The following is a 19,100-nucleotide window of genomic DNA, read 5'->3' on the forward strand; positions in this document are numbered from 1 at the left end:
ATTTAAACCATTCATCCAGCTGTGACTGAAACTCTTCTGTGAGCCAATAAATTCCTTTTTTGCTTAAGCCAATTGCAGTTGTTTTTATGACACTTGCAAATGAAAGGAGTTATTGACTAATAAAACTGCCGTTCCTGTCTTTCCCAGAATTAGGAAAATTGTTTATTTGTAATATGCTTTAGTCCTTCCCATACACAAAAAATTCTGAGGCAGCTTATAAAAACAAATTGGAAAAATAGGCAATAAGCCAAAAAAAAAAAATCAAAGGGAAAATTTAATAAATTAAATACGTCATATGTATACATATAACACAATCTTTCTATTATGTTGACAAAATTGTTTTTAAAATTATAATACCAAGTATTATTGAGGATGCTGGGAAATAGACACTGGTGATGGAAAAATTATAAACTAATGCAAACTTTCTAGAGAGAAATTTGGCAATGCTTATTCATATCCAGTTCTTGTTCATAACTAACAATTGGAATATACCTAGGAAGGACATAATTAAATAAAAAAGAAAGCATGTAAATATTTAGCTATAAATGAGTTCCTGCTGTGGCACAATAGGATTGGTGTTGTCTCTGCAGCACCAGGACACAGGTTTGATCCCCAGCCTGGCACAGTGAAGTTAACGAATCCCAAGTTGCCACAGCTGCAGTGTAGGTCCCAACTGCGGCTCAGATCAGATCAGTTCCCTGGCCCAGGAACTCCATGTGCCTCAGGGCGGCCAAAAATGAAAAAAAAAAATTTTTTTTTTAAGCCATAAGAATGATTGTTATGATCACCCCAAATTAGAAAACAGCCTGACTATCCAATGGTAATTTGGGTCAAAAAAATAATATGTCCATCCATTGGAATATAATGTATTTGTTAAAATAATAATGTGGACTTTTATCTACTTAACTGTAATACTATTCCTATATTGTGGAATGGCTTTGAACTAGCACATCTAAATTCTCCCTAGGCCATCTCAGTATTCAAATAAATTGTTCACTCTTAAACTTATGTTTTAAAAATCAGTCCAGGAGTTCCTGTTGTGGCGCAGTGGTTAACAAATCCGACTAGGAACCATGAGGTTGTGGGTTCGGTCCCTGCCCTTGCTCAGTGGGTTAACGATCCGGCGTTGCTGTGAGCTGTGGTGTAGTTTGCAGACGCGGCTCGGCTCGCGCGTTGCTGTGGCTCTGGCGTAGGCCGGTGGCTACAGCTCCGATTGGACCCCTAGCCTGGGAACCTCCATATGCCGCGGGAGCGGCCCAAGAAGCGGCCCAAGAAATAGCAACAACAACAACAACAACAACAAAAACAAAAAAAAAAAAAAAATCAGTCCAACAAAAAAAAGCCTATTTATTGGTTGTGGTCATTAAAAAGGGAGAAATATATAGAAGTGGCAAAAAAAAAAAAAGCAAAAAAAAAAAAATTTTCTCTTTTACAATAGTATACTTTATTTTTAAAATCTTTTATTTGTGTCTTTTTAGGGCCACACTTGCAGCATATGGAGCTTTCTAGGCTAGGGGTCAAATTGCAGCTATAGCTATTGCCCCACATCACAGCCACAGCAATGCCAGATCTGAGCTGCATCTGCAACCTATACCACAGTTCGTGGCAACACTGGATCCTTAACCCTCTGAGCGAGGCCGGGGATTGAACCTTCATCCTCATGGATACTAGTCGGATTCGTTTCTGCTGAGCCACAAGGGGAACTCCAATAGTATACTTTAACCAAAATATATCTACTGTTAACCTAAGTATAGTCCGAATAACATTATGACTCAAAAGGCTACAATAGCAACAGTGTTCTACCAGAAATTCCCCAGTGCACAGGCTGACACCTGCTTTTCCTTTCTCATCAGTCAAGTAAAACTATGGCCAACAGAACTTTAAGATTTCTCCTATACAACATGATATACTCTTGAGGAAGATAAAGTGTCTTACTAAACAGGATAGACAATTTTTTGCAAGAAACTGTGTGTGAGAGAGACAAAAGTTTTCATTGTTGATGATCCTGAATTCTGGCATTAAGACGGGATGATATTAAGAAGAATCTGTTGTTTTCCTGAGCAAGGTAGTGGGTGAGGGTACAAATTAGAAAAATGAGATAATTTTTTTATTTTTATTTTTTTTTAATTTTTTGTTTTTTAGAGCCACACCTGCGGTTTGGGGATCCAACCAAAGCTGTAGCTGCCGGCCTACACCACAGCTCACAGCAACGCCTGATCCTTTACCCACTGAGTGAGGCCAAGGATTGAACCTGCATCCTCATGGATACTAGCCCGTTCTTAACCCGCTGAGCCACAACGGGAACTCAAACAGATTTTTTTTTCCCATGAGAAATGGAAGAGATGTTGGAAGAGGCAGAAGCAGAGTAGTTTAAAGGTGGGAGTGGGGCTAGTTTTTCTATGTGGGCTGCAGGGAATCTCCCCCAGTTTGCCAAAAACCCTTCAGTAAAATCTGCATTATTTGATTTGGCAATTCTTTTTCTTAAATTTATTTTTATTGAGGTAACATTGATTTTCAGTATCATATGTTTCATGTGTACAACATTATGTTTGACATATGCATACACTACAGTGTGTTCACTACCATTAATTCACTTTCTGCCACCGTAGAGTTAATCCTTTTTGCCTATTTCTTCCTCTCCCTCAACTCTACCCCTCCATCATATTTATGTGTTTTGGTTTGGTTTGGTATGTTCATTTTTGGTTTGTTTGTTGTTAGTTTTTTTCTATTCCACATGTGAGTGAGATCATACAGTATTTGTCTTTCTCCATCTGACTTATTTTACTTAACATAATGTCCTTAAGGTTCATGCATGTTTTTGCAAATGGAAGATTTTCATCTTTTTAATGGCTGAGTAATATTCCATTGTGTGTGTGTGTGTGTGTGTGTGTGTGTGTGTATCATTTCTTCTTTATTCATCCACTGATGGGCACTTCAGTTGTTTCCATATCTTGGCTATTGTAGATAATAGTGCAATGAACATAGAAGTGTGTGTGTCTTTTCAAATTAGTGTTTTAATATTCTTTGGATAAATACTCAAATGTGGGATAGTTGGATCATATGGTAGTTTTATTCTTAATTTTTTGAAGAATCTCTGTACTGTATTCCGTAGTGGCTTATACCAATTTAATGTTCCCACCAGAAGTGTATGAGGGTTCCCCTTTTTCCACACCCTTGTCAACTCTTATTATTTTTTCGTCCTTTTGATAATAGGAGGTATGAGGGGAAATCTCTATGATTTTGGTTTGCACTTTCCTGATGATTAGTGATGCTGAACATCTTTTCATTTACCTATTGGCCATCTGTATGACTTTTTTGGAAAAATGTCTATTCAGCTCCTCTGCTCATTTTAGTACAGAGACTAAAACAGTAGTAAAAATCTCCCAAAAGGAGTTCCATGGTGCCTCAGCATGTTAAGGATCCGGCATTGTCACTGCTGTGGCACGTATTTGACCCCTGGCCTGGGCACTTCCACATGTAGTGGGCATGACAAAAAAGAAAAAAAAAAATTCTCCCCCCAAAAAAGTCCAGGATCGGATTGCTTCTCAATAAATTCTACCAAACATTCGAAAAGGATTTAATTCCTATCCTGGAAGTCCCGTTGTGGTGCAGCAGAAATGAATCTATCACCCATGAGGATGAGGGTTCAATCCTTGGCCTCACTCAGTGGGTCGGGGATCCAATGTTGCCATGAGCTGTGGTGTAGCTCAAAGATGTGGCTCGGATCTGGCACTGATGTGACTGTGGTATAGGCCAATGGCCACAGCTCTGATTCGACCCCTAGCTGGGAACTTCCACATGCCCTGGGGGTGGACCTAAAAAGAAAAAAAAAGGATTTAATACCTATTTATAAGTTGTCAAAAAAAATTGGAGAGGAGGGAATGCTTCTTAACTCATACTACAAGGCCAAAATAACCTTGATGCCAAAACCAGACAAAGACAACGCATACAAAAAATTTCAGGCCAATATCTCTGATGAACATAGGTACAAAAATTATTAACCAAATATTGGGAAACTAATACAACAATATATCAAAAGAATCATACATCATGATTAAGTGGGATTTATTCCAGGGATAGAAAGATGGTTCAACATCTACAAATTAATCAACATGATATACCACATTAATTTGACAAGATTCAACACCCATTTATAATAAAAACTCTGAATAAAGTACACATAGAAGGAACGTTCCACAAGATAATAAAGGCCATGTAAACAAAGCTGCAGGTAATATCATACTCAATGAAAGCTGTCTCTCGAAGATCAGGAATAAGATAAGAATGCCCACTCCTGCCACTCTTATTCAACATAGTATTAGAAGTCCTTGACAGAGCAATTAGGCAAGAAAAACAAATAAAAGGTATCCAGATGGGAAAGGAAGAAATAAAACTGTCACTATTTGCAGATGATATGATTTTATATATGGAACATCCCAAAGACTCCACCAAAAAAAAAAAAAACCTACTAGAAATAATAAACAAATATAGAAAAGTTATAGGATACAAAATCAATACACAAAAATATGTTGCATTTCTGGGAGTTCCCGTCATGGCTCAGTGGTTAATGAACCCAACTAGGAACCATGAGGTTGAGGGTTCAATCCCTGGCCTCGCTCAGTGGGTTAAGGATCTGGTGTTGCAGTGAGCTGTGGTGTAGGCCGCAGACACGACTCGGATCCTGCACTGCTGTGGCTGTGGTGTAGGCTGGCAGCTGTAGCTCCAATTAGACCCCTAGCCTGGGAACCTCCATATGCAACAGGAGCGGCCCTAGAAAAGACACAAAGACAAAAAAAAAAAAAAAGTTGCATTTCTGTATGTTAAGGATGAGCTAGCAGAAAGAGAAATTAAGAAAACCATCCCACTTATAATTGCAACAAAAAAGAAGGAAACACCTAGGAATAAATTTAACCAAGGAGGAGAAAGATCTGTACACTGAAAACTATATGACGTTGTTGAAAAAAATTGAAGACGACTCAAATAATGGAAAGATAATCTGGGCTTATGGATTGGAAGTACTAAACATTGTTAAAATGTCTATATTACCTAAAGGAATTCTTTTTGGTGTTGGCTTGTATTCTTTGGGGGAAAATATTGGATGACGTTGGCATGAACTGAAGCAGATCCAGGTCAAGAATAAGAATAGCCCAAGGAATTTCAAGTCACTTGTGAGTAACATCAGAATAGGAAGAGTATAAGATATACAGACACCAACTTATGATGGTTAATATCTCTGGATAGTGGATTACAAATGATATTTATTTCATTTCCTCTTCATTACTGTCTTTTTAAATTTTCCTGTGAGTAGTGCTGTTTAAAGGAAGTTATTTTGAAACGCACATGGACTTTGCAATCAGACAGACCTGTATTAGAACCCAGCTCCACTACTTCTTTAATTGGAGCTTCTAGAAAAGTTCCTTGAACTTTGAAGCCTCATTTCCCTAATTTATAGAAAAAGGAAAATAATTGTACCTCCTGGGTCATTGTGAGATGAGATCAAATAGTCCGTGTGCAGTTCTTCAAGCAGTGCCTTTGAACTGAGTAGGCATGCAATAAATGGTACAAATTATTATTACTGTTGGTAAGCAGAGTTTGCTGATGGTTCTCAGATCCTGAAAATGACCAGCCTTTCTACTCACAGCCAAGAAGTCAAGGCAGCACCTGGCTCTGTGTCTAAATCCTCTGAAGAACCAGCAGAGAAAATTCAACTGGGTTTTAGCCCTGCCATAAGTCACACAACATGTCATCATCAAGAAGAAAAACCTTCTTGAGCACCTACTGTGTGCAGGTTATTTAAATTCTCAGAAATTAGACCCATCATGTGGCCTCCATCTCGTGGCCAGGTCAGTTCTGGCCACTAACATTCAAGTGTCTCAATTCCTAATTGAAAACACTTTCAGGGTAGGCTATACTTAGGCCCACATGGTCTTAATTCCCAGTGAAGAACACACATTACATTTCGGGACTTCGACACTAGCCAAAGCGTTCTGATGTGGGGTTTGAGTTCCTTGGCTCTGTCATGTGACAGGCTGTTTGATGTGGTTTCTGTTCCAGTAAGTTAAACTCTGGCATCTCAGAACTGGCGCAGCCGGGCCCAGCTACAGATGAATTCTGAGCCCAGACTCGGCTGAATCTGCATGCCTGCGGGTGGATGGGACCACAGACGGCCACGGGGTTAATTAGCCGGAGGCTGTTTCAGGGCAGGCCCCACTCTTCAGGGTTTCCTAGTTGCTGCTGTGTAGCTTGGCTATCTAATACCGTGCTCCTCAAAACATCTTTGGTTTTTAACCTCTTTGGTCGGAGGAAAAAAAACCCAAAAAACTCTGACCTCTGCGTGTTCCTACTTGAGGCTACAGAGGCAAGCTTACTAGGATTCATGAAACTTGTCACTGCTCTGGGGGAGGTCTTCCCTGAAGTGCCTGGTGTTTATTCATCATATTAAGTAAATAAATGTCATGCTTGAAACAAAAGCCAGGCCTTTTCAGACATTCCTGGTCGTCACACTATGTGGGTCTCCTCTTCCAGGCCCTTAGAAGACTAGACTGCCCAGCTCTCTAGGGTTGATGTGACCGGTTTAGGCCCATGGGTTGTGAACCAAAGAACACCTGTCTCTCTTCAGCATTGATTGAAGGGCAAATGAGATATCCAGCCTCTTCTCTGGAGACAAAGGAGTCACATGTCCTAGAGTTTACAGCTACAGACAACAGTCTCCATCAGCCTGGATCCTTGAGTGACTGATGGAATGGAATTTTCCCAACACACATACCCCCCCACCCTCGATTGCAACAGACATGTAGCATATGCAAGAAATAAATCTTTTTTGTTTTCAACATTGAGGCGTGGTGGGGAGGAGGTAGTTTGTTATCACATGGCTATTCTATTTTTTTTTTTCCTTTTTTGACTGCACCCACAGCATATGGAAGTTCACTGGTCAGGGATCGAATCGAGCTGCAGCTGCAGCAATGCTGGATCCTTAACCTGCTGTGCTACAGCAGGAACTCCTAGCCTATTCTATCTAATGTAATTATCCCATAAATGTTAATAACATAGAAAGTTGGGAGTTCCCGTCGTGGTGCAGTGGTTAACGAATCCGACTAGGAACCAAGAGGTTGTGGGTTCAGTCCCTGCCCTTGCTCAGTTGGTTAACGATCCAGCGTTGCCGTGAGTTGTGGTGTAGGTCGCAGACACGGCTTGGATCCCGCGTTGCTGTGGCTCTGGTGTAGGCTGGCAGCTACAGCTCCGATTAGACCCCTAACCTGGGAACCTCCATATGCCGCTGGAGCGGCCCAAGAAATAGCAAAAAGACAAAAAAAAAAAAAAAGTAGTCTGTGAGTCTCCTGTAGGCCCTGTCACTGGGAGTTGGCCAACAATGTCTACAGTGAAAGATAGAGGACCCATGGAGCTGCAATCCCTCATGGAGGAGCCATAGTCCAGGTGATCAGGTTCAAGGGGGCTGGAACACTGCCATCTGGCAGGAGGAAGGCAGAGCTGCGGTGACAGCTCCGGAAGTACTCATCTAGGTCACACTGGGCTCCAGGCCCTGGTCAGCTGAGCGAAGCAGCCCCACCCCAAAAACAGAAGGCATTCCCAGTAGACTGCTTACTCTGGCCTCATGGGTTTAGAAGTTGTACCGATTGACAGTCTGTCTGTAGAGCCCCAGAAATTGAGACAAGATTCATAGGTCACTTTAGATGCACAGGATACTCGACCACGGTGAGATTTTATTTATTGGTCTCTATTGGTTTTCTTTGCATGGACCCCCAAGTGCCAATTATCCAGTTGAGAGTTAAGACGCACCTATAAGTGGAGTTCCCACTGTGGTTCAGTGGGTTAAGAACCCGGTAGTATCCATGAGGTTGGATCCCTGGCCTTGCTCAGTGGGTTAAGGATCTGGCATTGCTGTGAGCTGCAGATTAGCACAGATGTGGCTTGGATCCTGCATTGCTTTGGCTGTGGTGTAGGCTGACAACTGCAGCTCTGATTCATCCCCTATCCCAGGGACTTCCATATGCCACAGGTGTGGTCCTAAAAAGCAAAAGCAGGAAGGAAGGAAGGAAGGAAGGAAACTCACATAGCACCCACCTGAGGCTCTTCGAAATGCACCATGGACCATTGACAACCTCAGTGAAAGGAGGCTAGGCTGCCCTATGAGAAGCCAGAAACATTTCAGTAACATGGACAGAGAGGTACCTGGAGAGGGAATAAGGAAAAGTCTTTCCTCTTGTCATCACTGACGACGACACGACATGATTTGTCTCATCTGAAAGTCAGTGCTACTGTTCATCCTGTTAGCCTCCTGGCCAGTCTGGAATGAGGTGATATTAAACTGAGAGCAGGACGATGCAGGTAACTGCATCCCTCACTGCCTTCTCATTACACATGGAAGGAAGAAGAAAGGATGACAGGTTAATCCGCCCACGACTCTCTGGGCTGGATTTGCTGAAGAGCTGATCCTTCCGTATAAAATCTTTGCAGAAATCAACTTCTCAGAATCCGTTGGGAATTCAGAGCTGGGAGCCTGGCCACACTGAGATGAAAGGGTTCACTGGGATCAAATTGGTTTTTGCTACTTTGCTACTTAGTGGAGCTTTAATGCTAAAGTCTCTCAGGGTTTTTAATTTTTACAAGGTAATTATTTTCAGAGTCCAAAAGGTGCAGTTACTCTTACCGAAATCCTCCTGATGCAAGAGAAATGGGATCTCTTTATAAACCCCTCAGGCACTCTGTCTCCATTCACTCTGCTGGAAGGTGAAAACCCAGCTTCATTCCCAGGTACACGGGAATGACAGTCATGACCTCAGATGTTAATGTGGTGAATCCATTTAAACAGAGGTCAATTCCAAATGCAAATATGTTTTTATTTGAATGTAATACACCCACAAAGAAAATACTTGTGCTTTTTTTTTTCTTTTTAGGGCTGCACCTTTGGCATATGGAAGTTCCCTGGCTAGGGGTTGAAACAGAGCTATAGATGAAGGCCTACACCACAGCCACAGCAACTCCGGATCTGAGCCTCATCTGTGACCTACACTGCAGCTCACAGCAATACCATATCCTTAACCCACTGAGCAAAGCCAGGGATCGAACCTGCATCCTCATGGATACTAGTAAGATTCTTAACCTGCTGAGCCGCAACGGGAAATCCAATGCTTGTGCTTTTATTTATTTTTTATTTTTTTTAAGTATGGTTGATTTACAACATTCTGTCAATTTCTGCTATACAACAAAGGGGACTCAGTCATAGATATATATACATTTTTTCTCATATTATCTTCCATCATGTTCTATCAAAAGTGGTTGGATATAGTTCCCTGTGCTATACAGCAGGATCTCATTGCTCAGCCATTCTAAATGTAATAGTTTGCCTTTACTAACCCCAAATTCCCCATCCATCCCACTCCCGCCCATTCCCCCTTGGCAACCACAAGTCTGTTTCCCATGGCTGTTTTGTTTGTTTTGTTTCTTTTTAGGGCTGCACCTGTGGCATATGGACATTCCTGGGCTAGGGGTCGGATCAGAGTTGCAGCTGCCAGCTATGTCAGATCGAAGCCACATCTGCAGACTACACCACAGCTTGACGCAACACTGGATCCTTAACCCGCTGAATGAGGCCAGGGATCGAACCTGCATCCTCATGGATACCAGCAGCAAGAACCTATTGAGTCATTCCCTATCTTTTAATCCATAGGAATGGCAAGGAAAGTGTACTTGATTAGGATTTCCAAATGTCACCTTGATAATCTGTGAAGCAAAAGAAAGATCCCTGAATTCTGAAATGCACCATAGTTGCTTTTGATTTTTCAGGAGCTCTGAGAGCGCTTTATTCCCAAAGATGACTGACACACAGATTCCTGGGAGTCAGCATGGCAGGCAGAGCCCCTTGCTCAGAGGCCTAGGGCCTGAGCCACAGCTGCAGCCCAATCCAACCACTATTGGTGCCACAGGCCATGAGGTAGGAGGCCAAGGACCTTGGTTTATGAAACTGTAAGTAGCACTTTATGGGAGGAAAGCATCCCCCTGACTTCAGATTTGTCCTATAGCTGATGTTTAGCATCAAGGCTGCACTAAACCCAATGGATATGCAGCAAATGTTAGGAGGCTCTGGGGGAGGGATAAGTTGGGAGGATGGCTTAACACATACACACTACTATATATATATAATAACTAAATAACCAGGACCTACTGTACAGCATAGGGAGGCCCCAATATACTGTAATAACCTATATGGGAAAAAAGAGTGGCTAGATGTATATGTCTGACTGATGCGCTTTGCTATTAACTTGAAGCTAATACAGTATCGTCAATCAACTATATTTCAATAAAATTAAAAAAAAAAATGTTGGGAGGCTTGTGCCCTCTCTGAAAGCAACAATTAGAATTTTCCTCACCTAAACTGAGCTCCTAAGGAAATGAACGTAATCTCCAGAAAATTAAAATCGCACCAATAAACAATGGAAGGAAAGGGGAGAGGCGGCTGGGATGCAAGGCTAGCGTTCTAAGATGCCAGACGAAGGTGATGTCAACTCAGAGTCTCTGCCTCATTCTGGTCCAAGGCCTTTGTAAAACTAAGTTCTGTAAAGGAGCACAAAGAGAAAGAAGCAGACTCTTAACGAGCTCACATAATGAATGGCTCGTCCTTGCTGCCTCAAGCACCATCCCTTGATTGAAGGGCACTGTGAACTCTGCTCCCACCTTGCCAAGCCTGGGGAGCTGAGATTGACGTGCAGAGAGGAAACGTGAACCCTGGGCTACAGGAGCAGTCCGAGGTCAAGTCAGAATTTGTTTCTGTCCTGTCTTTCAAAGCTCTGTTTTTATATGAACCATCCATACTAATGACTCAGCCCGGCTGGGCCTGGGAGACCCTGGGGGTGGGGCTGGGGGGATTGGGGGGGGGGTGGGAGCTGGGGATCTGTGGTGTGGGAGTGATGGGGGGTCGGGGGAGAGGCTTCAATAAGATTTATTCAGAATGGACAGTCATTAAATATGACGAAGGCTGGGGCTTTTCCTAAAAGGATTGATGAGAACTAGAAAATCCCAGTTTAAACATTAACCAGCCTACTCTTCCACCACCCCACCCTGTTGGATGCTCTAACCAAAATAAATAATACCTGTGTAAAGCTCAACAATGATCCAGAGTTACTGCCACCCATTCCCAAAGCCCAGGCCAGTGAAAAGTAACCCAAGACTTCACTTCTTTTCAAGGAGATCCTGAAGGTCTTGGGGACAATTTAACCATGGAGCTGACATAAATAAGATTTTGATGGAATGCTATTTTGAGACAGGATGAAGGCATTTTCAATGGTTTAGGTATTCATCCTGTCCATTAGACATAAATGAAGGATGATTCCTCAACATACTTTTGATGATAACAACAAATTCATCCCTTTCCTTTGTAAAGCAGAATTTGCACTAAAGAGCTTCACTCAAATCATCTCTCATCTTCAGAACCATAGAGTAGGCTGGACATGCATTATTGCTTATATTAAGTAAATAAAGAAACTAAGACTTCTTGGAGGTTCCCAGACTTGGCCTTGAGTCACAGAACTAACGGGCGTTTGGGAATTCCCATTGTGGCACAGTGGTTAACCAATCCGACAAGGAACTATGAGGTTGAGGGTTCGATCCTTGGACTTGCTCAGTGGGTTAATGGTCTGGCGTTGCTGTGAGCTGTGGTGTAGGTTGCAGACGCAGCTTGGATCCCACATTGCTGTGGCTGTGGTGTAGGCCGGAGGCTACGGCTCCGATTAGACTCCTAGCCTGGGAACCTCCATATGCTGCGGGAGTGGCCCAAGAAAAGTCAAAAAGATAAAAAAAAAAAAAAAAAAAAAAAAACTAACTGCCGTTAGGTGTGGGGTTAGAACACAGACTCCAAGTTCAATACTTTTCCCCAATCCAGCCCACTGTCTCTACAAAAACATCTTTCCTTCTCCTGCAAGTTTGAAATTTATAAACTGTGTTAATACTGTTGCTGAAACTGTTAGTACTGTTTGGAGAAACTCGGAGACAGAGTTTGGGGTGAAGGAGAAAAAGAATAGCTTTTATTGCTTTGCCAGGCACAGGAGGCCACAGCAGGCTAATGCCTTAAAGACTGTGCCCTCCATTGGGAAGAACTGAAGGGGGTTTTATAGTAAAAAGGAGAAAAATGGGGTTCTGGATAAGAATCAGGGTTGAGGGCATATGCCTTCCTCTTTCTTGGGGGAATCTTTAGTCATCGAAGTTGGTATCATAAGAGCTCAGCGTGATCCTGATTTCTGGGTTATCATATCTCGATTTTTCTTAAAATAGAAATACTTATGAAAAGGGCATATTGATCAGAGATTAGGGCAATCTAGAAAGGTTCTCCCCCCCCAAAAAAAATTTATGTGCTTATAATACTTGACCCACAGGCAGTTGTGCTCAGGATGCCTAATCTGTAGCTTCTGGGTGATTGTGTTTAGGGTTCAAGTTAAGACAGGGAGAAGCACAAGGAAGGGCTCTAAGCTATTCAGTTTTAAACTAGTCATTTCTATTTCTTTTTTTCCCTTTCCTTTTCTTTTCTTTTGTCTTTTGTCTTTTTAGGGCTGCACCTGTGTCATATGGATGTTCCCAGGCTAGGGGTCAAATTGGAGCTGTTTCTGCCAGCCTACACCACAGCCACAGCAACATCAGATCAGATCCGCATCTGCGACCTACACCACAGCTCACTGCAACACGAGAGCAAGGCCAGGGATCGAATCTGTGTCCTCATAGACACTAGTCAGGTTCGTTAACCACTGAGACACGACGGGAATTCCTAAACTAGTCATTCTAAAAGAAGCATAAGAAATAGAGCTTTTCTCTTAGGTGTAAAAGATGCCTACATCATCATGTGTATCCCTTGAGAGGGAACCAGGATCCTGCCCCAAGGCTACACTATTGTTTCTTTCTTTTTTTTTTGTCTTTTTGTCTTTTGTTGTTGTTGTTGTTGTTGTTGTTTCTTGGGCCGCTCCCGTGGCATATGGAGATTCCCAGGCTAGGGGTTGAATCGGAGCTGTAGCCACCGGCCTACGCCAGAGCCACAGCAACGCGGGATCCGAGCCGCATCTGCAACCTACACCACAGCTCACGGCAACGCCGGATCGTTAACCCACTGAGCAAAGGCAGGGACCGAACCCGCAACCTCATGGTTCCTAGTCGGATTCGTTAACCACTGCGCCACGACGGGAACTCCTGCACTATTGTTTCTTGACTGCTCCTCCCTTGTCTCTGCATCCCCTCTCTTCCCTGATCAGCAACCATCTGAACCTGCCCCTAGGAACTCAGGGAGGCCGATGAGGTCCATTTCCTAAAAATCAGAAGTGGGGGACACAGAAAGGCTTTTGAGCCCAGGAGCCCCACAGGGCCCTGCTGGATTACAGCACTAATTATTTTATTTGCTGGAAACGAAATATAACTCATACTTATTGAGTCACTGTTCTGAGTATCCAGGGCTGAACAGGAACTTTCTCATTTATGAGGTGAGCATGATTATCCTTATGGCTATAGATGAGGAAACTGAGCACAGGGAGGTTTTGGTGATTTGCCTAAATCACGCATCTAGTCTGTAGTGGAGCAGGCTTGAAAGCAGCAGATTCCCATCCTCGCAGCCAGCTGCTGAGGTAGGTAGGTCTGTAACTTGTTGAACTGAGGACTGAAGAACCATGGGTCCAGTCGCTGGCAAGTGGAACCATCCCCATTACCAAAATGTTTGGCATCATTTGGGTCCATGTTGATTGTTGCACCAGGAGGCCACGCTGGAGCCAATAGAAACAACCAATAACCAGAGTTTCGGTTGTGGCTCTGATTGGACCTCTAGTCCAGGAAGTTCCATATACTGCAGGTGCAGCCTTAAAAAAAAAAAAAAAAAATTAATTACAAAAAAAAGAATCAGCTGGTTAAACGGCCATTCAGCAAAGTTCCAATTTCCCCAGGCAGATTTCAGAGAGACTAGCCCTTTGGAAATATAATAGCAGAAATAATAAAGTTAGTATACCTGGACACATTTGAAAAGTATGTCATATTTTCCAAACTGCTCTCAAGCACCATCTTAGAAGTTAAATCCTTTTGAGGTGGAAGGAGTTCTGAAGGTTATCTGGTTGAAATAGGGATAACCTGTTTGGAATACTAATAATGGACTTTTCACTTTTGTATTTCATTGGTTGACCTACCCCTTTGCTTTCCCATTTTCTTTTCTCCTTTTTTTTTTTTTTTTTTTTTTTTAATTTTTAGGTTTTTTTTACAGCAGCACTCATTGCATATGGAGGTTCCCAAGCTAGGGGTCCAATCGGAGCTGCAGCTGCCTGCCTACACCACAGCCACAGCAATGCCAGATTCAAGCCTAATTATTCTGTGTTCCAGCTTGCACTAGTGCCTCATCCTTAACCCACTGAGACAGGCCAGGGATCCAACACACATCACACAGGGAATTCCTCCGTTTTCTCAGAGATATATATCTACCTTTAAATTTCTACAGCACAAGTGCCAAAAACAACAACAACAGCAGCAAAAAGTTAATATTCAGCTTCTTGCAACCCCAAATGGGAATTTTGGAGGCAAAATAGCTGTAACAACTAGCCTTTGTTGAAACAGAAATAGAATTTTCTAAATTTATTTAGCTCCCATTTAGTGTAATGAGAGCCAAGGCCATAGGTAGATCATGGAATTGCTTCCGTGTGGCAGGGAGTGGTTCTGTCTCTGACAACGAGGCCATGAGCCTGGAATTATCCAGCAGAAGGAGAAGGCAGACCCAGGCTGGAGAGATCTTGATTTTCTGTCTCTAGGCTGCCCAGGGGGTAGGGAGGAGGTGTGAGTTGTTTAAATCGACACAGGGCCTTTCCCTTATTTAAGCCTGCGTGGCACCCAGGGTCTCCACACAAACGGGGTGTGTGGGGGGTGTGCGCATCAGAGGAAATGCAGCAGCGCCTCTTGGTTAGACAGTGCACGGGCCAGCACTTAGATTTCCCAGGCTACCCTCAGTTCCTTCGGGTTCGGAAGAAACTCAGAATCTCCTGTGTGGCTCTGGAGGGGGTGGTCCACCGAGGCTGGCTGGAATCTGGCTAGAGAACATTCCAGAGAGGAATGACCATGATGGGGGCAAGAGGGCGCTGTGGGCAAGGGTTGCAAAATGAACTGCCTGGAGCCTGATCTCACAGCCAGACCTGGGCGCAGGGGTGGGTAGGAGCAGAGGGTTTAGGGGAACATGGCACCAAGGGAGGGCCGTGGTGGGGGGTGGGGTGGAGGGGAATGGGGAGGGGGGCCAAACTAGGGAAGAAGGAGGCGGGACTCCAACTCAGCCAAGAGAGAACACAAGCTGCCCAACCCACAGTCCTCAGCAGAAAGCACTGGCCTGAGGCCAAGGAATGGGACAAGCAGAACATCCGTGGTCAGCCGTCCAGGAAGCATCCCAGACCAGCCACCCCACAGTAGACATGGTGGAGACCCAGAAGGTCCAGCAAATGCCATGTGGACTGGAGCCTGCCCCCTCCACCTGTGAGATGACGGTAAGCCCCCCTCCCACACTCAGGCAAAGACTGAATTAGCTGAAGAAAACCACTCCAGAGCCTGGAATGGAACTGAGATGAAGAGGCTGGGGTAGACGTAGTTTCCCACATCGCAGTGGGGTGGGGGCTCCTTGAAAAACTCAGAGTGTTTCCAAAAGTCTTCTGTATGCTGCTCTGAGAGGAGGGGGGATGCTTGGTGACCTTGCTCGCTAGCGTGACCTTCTCTTCCCGGGCAGGAAGAGGCTCATGTGGACCATGACACCAGATGAGGCAGACATGACCGTTTCCATTTTGACACGTGCAGAAACCAAGGTCTGGTGATGAAATATCTCCTTCATGGTCAAGAGGCACTGGGTGCAAAGCTACAGCAGGAGCTGGACTTCCCCATCCCAGCTCCACACCCCTCCTGCAGGGCTGTGGGCTTCTCCCGAGACTGGGGAGGAGTTGCCCACGTCCACGGGCCAGTGGAACGACGGTGAAAAGCGCTTATGCTTGGAAGCGCGCCTTCAGTTTCCCATTTGCGCCCTCATCATATCTTCTAGTCTTCATTCAGGGAAACCTTCGACTGAAGATGTCCCTTTGGCATCTTTGCACCTGGTGGTGGGGGTGTGGGGAGGGGGTGGCATGAGTCTTCATTCCCTTCGTGATGCCAGATGTTCGCCATGGCACTGAGCTATTGAACAGGGGGTTTTCTTTTTTCCCTCTTTTCTCCCAAGGATCGCCTAAAATTGAAACCTCTGTATTGGCTGCAGTTTTCCTCCATCTGCAAAAACACATTAGAAAGAGAAAGAGGTTGGCAACTGACTTCAGGCTTTTCCCCCAGAGTGTTACTTACCTGACTTTAACCAGATGCTGTGTATCAGCCCTTCTCCCTCCTCCGTGCTCAGGCGGCAAAAGACAGAAGAAATACAAGGAATGCTTGTTATGCTGTGGACTCTCTCCCCCCCCTCTTTCTCTTTCTTTCCTTTTTTTTCTTTTTTTTTTTTTTTATCCCAGGACCGGATATACAAGTTCCAGAAGAGGAATATACATCCCCAGAGTCTGAAATCAAATCTGGAATTCATATCCTCTGTAAATGTACTTTATTAAAAGCAGGAATCAAAAAAGATTTTGGAATTGTTATATTGGAGAGGTTGATTGTGTAGAGAAGACTTAGAATTAGGGATAATTTTAGACACGTTTTGCAGCTCCTTGGATGAATGGAAAAACTGGGTACTTTGGCATCAACCCTATCCCAAAAGTCTTAAAACCAGCCTTAGACCGTGTTACCGAGGAAGGAAGGAGATCAGGAGGCTACGGTAAGGCAGAGTGGTCTGGGAGTTCCCGTCGTGGCACAGCAGAAACGAATCTGACTAGGAACCGTGAGGTTGCTGATTCAATTCCCTGGCCTTGCTCAGTGGGCTAAGGATCCTAGGTTGCTGTGGCTGTGGTGTAGGCTGGTGGCTGTAGCTCCGATTCCACCCTAGCCTGGGAACCTCCATGTACTGTGGGTGTGGCCCTAGAAAGCAAAAAAAAAAGACAGTTTTCTGTAATTTCTGAAATCTGGTGGATTGAAAATGTTGTGGGAACACACAGTAGGTAACATTTCCAGGCATCACACCATCAGTTTGGAGTTAATCTTTGTAAATAAAATCCACTTGCTGACATTTCATGATGGACCCCCAGACTGCTGCCAGTGTGTGTGTGTGTGTGTGTGTGTGTGTGTGTGTGTGTGTGTGTGTGTGTGTTGAGGTCCAGAATTGCAGCTGGTGGAGGCTGTAAGGGGAGGAAGCGGGTCGAGCCATGCCTGCAGCCGGCATTACCACTGTTCTCTGGGTGGGGAACCAGGAACTTGTCTATTGTTCCCAGAAGGCCAGGCGGCTTTCTATCAGTAAACTGTCTCTGAACCGTTTTTTTCCCCTCAGTTTTGAATCACATCCCTCTGAATAACATTGCAGCTCACGGTATTTCTCTGATGAAAACCATCATTTCGCAGGGGTCAGCCAACTCCACAGCAGGAGCAAAGTGATTATGGGATTCGCATTCCCATAATAAAAGAAGAGCTAAACCTTTTTAACCGGCTGGGGAAAGGTGGGGGCCCCTGGTGACCCAGAAGAAGCCCCTGGCCTCTCAGAGGTCCCAGAAGGACAGAGAGGGAGTCAGTGTTTCTGAGCTAATTTAAAGGGCAGCTATTGCTGGGTTTGATGGAAGGCTCAAAGGGAAAAGATTGGAAGACTGGATGGATGCTTCTGACGGGGCCGCTAGCTGGCTCTCTGCCACTGTCTTCCTCAGGCTCCATCACCCACAGCCCCCTACTCGTCGTTCACATCCAGTATCTCTCCTGTTGCTTTCTTTTTATCTTTTTTTTTTTTTTTTTTCCCCACCCTGAGGCATACGGATTTCCCAGGCCAGGGATCAGATATGAGCTGCAGTTGCCACAATGCCAGATCTTTTAACCCACTTTGCCAGGCCAGGGATCAAATCTTTTTATTGGTGCTGCAGAGACGCCACCAATCCTGTTGCACCACAGTGGGAACTCGGATTTATTTTTATTTAAAAAAATTTTTTGGAGTTCCCGTCGTGGATCAGTGGTTAACGAATCCGACTAAGAACCATGAGGTTGCGGGTTCAATCCCTGGCCTTGCTCAGTGGGTTAACGATCCGGCGTTGCCGTGACCTGTGGTGTAGGTTGCAGACGTGGCTTGGATCCCGCGTTGCTGTGGCTCTGGCGTAGGCCGGTGGCTACAGCTCCGATTCAACCCCTAGCCTGGGAACCTCCATATGCCGCGGGAGCGGCCCAAGAAATAGCAGCAGCAACAACAACAACAACAACAAAAAAAGACAAAAAGACAATAAAAAATTTTTTTGGCCACCGTAACTGCAGCATGCAGAAATTCCCAGGCCAGGGATTGAACCCAAGTCACAGCAGTGACAATGCCAGATCCTTAATCACTAGGCCACCGGGGAACTCCCTCCTGCTGTTTTATTTTAAAAGTCCCCTCTTTCAGGAGTTCCCCTTGTGGCTCATTGGGTCGAGAACCCAACATAGTATCCATTGGGATTTGGGTACAATTCCTGGCCTCGCTTGGTGGGTTAAGGATTTGACGTTGCCAGGAGCTGTCTTGTAGCTAGTAGATGCTTTGGATCTGGTGTTGCCATGGCTGTGGCGTAGGCCAGCAGCTACAGCTCCAATTCGACCCCTAGCCGGGGAACACCCATATGTAGAGGGTGCGGTGGTAAAAATAAATAAATAAAATTAAAATCCCCTCTTTGAGAACATGTGGGAAGGTACTGCTGACGTTTGGATGGCTAAAGTCCTTGACTTTTCACGTTGACTGCTTTTCTAAGACTTTTGAGTTATTGTCTTAATTATAGCAACTGTAAAGGGGAATTTGAAATCAGTTGGCTCCCAGGAGAAACAGCAGTGAGCTCCTCTCCCTGTGTTCCGGTCTCCTGAGGGAGGCTGGGCTTCCCCCACCTCCTTCTCCCTTCCTCTGCAGGGTTCTGGCCTCTGGAGACAGCGTGGGCCCACAGCCCCTGCTCCCAGCTTCTCTGCAGGGAGACTGGCTGCTCAGATTCCATGCTTCCTGCCTGGACACCCCCTCGGGAAGGTGGTTTGTAATG

The 19,100-nt window shown here is 44.6% G+C and overlaps 1 long non-coding RNA gene across 2 annotated transcripts; it reads left to right on the top strand.

Annotated features, from left to right (window-relative positions):
* Positions 15,269-16,605, top strand: LOC106506223. Of its 2 annotated transcripts, XR_001301394.2 has the most exons (3): positions 15,269-15,497; positions 15,734-15,809; positions 16,214-16,605. It is a non-coding gene; the product is annotated as an uncharacterized LOC106506223 (long non-coding RNA). The 2 variants fall into 2 exon arrangements; XR_001301393.2 differs by having other exon boundaries at positions 15,734-16,605.

This window comes from Sus scrofa, chromosome 15, assembly GCF_000003025.6.
Source record: "Sus scrofa isolate TJ Tabasco breed Duroc chromosome 15, Sscrofa11.1, whole genome shotgun sequence".
In the NCBI taxonomy this organism is placed as follows: Eukaryota; Metazoa; Chordata; class Mammalia; order Artiodactyla; family Suidae; genus Sus; species Sus scrofa.